The following is a 1,602-nucleotide window of genomic DNA, read 5'->3' as shown; positions in this document are numbered from 1 at the left end:
CATGGTTATATTTTGGCTCCTGTGGATTTGATTTAATTTTCCTCAACTCCAGCTTGAACTTGCATATGAGTAGTTGGTGATCTGTTCCACAATCAGCTCCTGGCCTAGTTTTCACCACTGATATTGAGCTTCTCCAGTGGTTTTTTTCCTCAGATGTAATCTATCTGATTTCACCTGATGGAATCAGATCGATTACATCACATACTAGAAGGAACAAATCTATATACTTTCCACCTTCAAGCTTAGAATTATAACATCTATAACATTTATCTTTTCCTTCAAACACAAATTATTCATATGTGGTGAGTTTCTTCATGCAAGTGTGAAATAACCATTTGATGATTTGGTTATAAATTGCAGTTAGATGCCCCATAAATGAAGTCTCTATTAGACATTTAATTATAAAGATAGACTATTTTTGTTTATTATTGTTATTGTTGTTGTTATGTATCATTGAGTTATGTATCATTGCTCACCCTCAAGTGTGTTTTCAGAGACAAAAAATCACTTCGATGGATAGTACTGGTCTTTCTCCCTCAGAACAGCATGTGCCTTTGGGTTGACAGCATAGCTCCTTATTACTAGGCCACCAGAGCTCCCATTTTTTCTTATGAGACCAGTATTTGTTTAAATCACAGAAACATTTGCTAATATAATCACCAAAAACTGAACTAGTATTCTCATAAATAATAGTAATACTTATGATATAGAATATATTTGGAATTCCTCATTATTATTTTATTTACTATATAATATTCTTATAACCTCAAATCCATTGACAGCGAGTCAATTCCAAATCATGAGTACACATCATCAGGTTTCCAGGGTTATTAATCTTAATGGGAAGGGACAGTCTATCTTTCTGTTTCAGAGCCACTGGTGAGTTAAAACAGCTACAAAATGAGAGGTCCTTTGGTTATCAGGGTAGCCCTCTACACTCTATGCTGCCTAAGCTCCTTAACACTTTTATTAATGTCTGACTGTTTTAATTTTCTAACTCATTAGAAAATGTCTTTTCCCTTGATTTATAAGTGACATTTCATGCAATAGACTCTTAAACTCCAGGCTCAAACATCCTACTTTTATATTTACTATGTAAAAATTACTTTTTTCTCTTTCCAGTTCCTTCACTTCTGTCTTCTAAAAATGTCTGCTTGGCCGTAAAGGCACTTTTATCCTTGAATGCTTTTTTTGTCTCTGTCATCAGAAAAATTGTTCTCAGAATATATTCTGTTGTTAATTTATTATCGTGATTATAGCAACGTACTGGTGTTATAATGCTTCCCTATCAAGTTCTAAGCTACATAAGCTTAGATGACAAGTCATCTTCACTTTCATGCTAGCTCTAATTGACTAGCATTGGCTCTTAAGGTGCTGCATTGAAAAAGTACTTAGCACAAATTGCATTCTCAAAATCTGCTATCAGAGTACTGAGATGAAATTATGTCAGTCTAGAGACTAAGTTGCACTGTTTCAGGCCTTGATCTTTGCAATTACTTGCTACGTATGCATCAGAGACCTGGACAATGACTAAAGATGGTAGAAAAAGAACTGATGCCTTTGACTTGTGGTGCTGGAGAAGAGTATTGGAGATACCATGTA

This window comes from Elephantulus edwardii, unplaced genomic scaffold, assembly GCF_000299155.1.
Source record: "Elephantulus edwardii isolate Elephantulus edwardi_28Jun2011 unplaced genomic scaffold, EleEdw1.0 scaffold00070, whole genome shotgun sequence".
Taxonomy (NCBI): Eukaryota; Metazoa; Chordata; class Mammalia; order Macroscelidea; family Macroscelididae; genus Elephantulus; species Elephantulus edwardii.
This window is presented reverse-complemented; position numbering follows the sequence as displayed.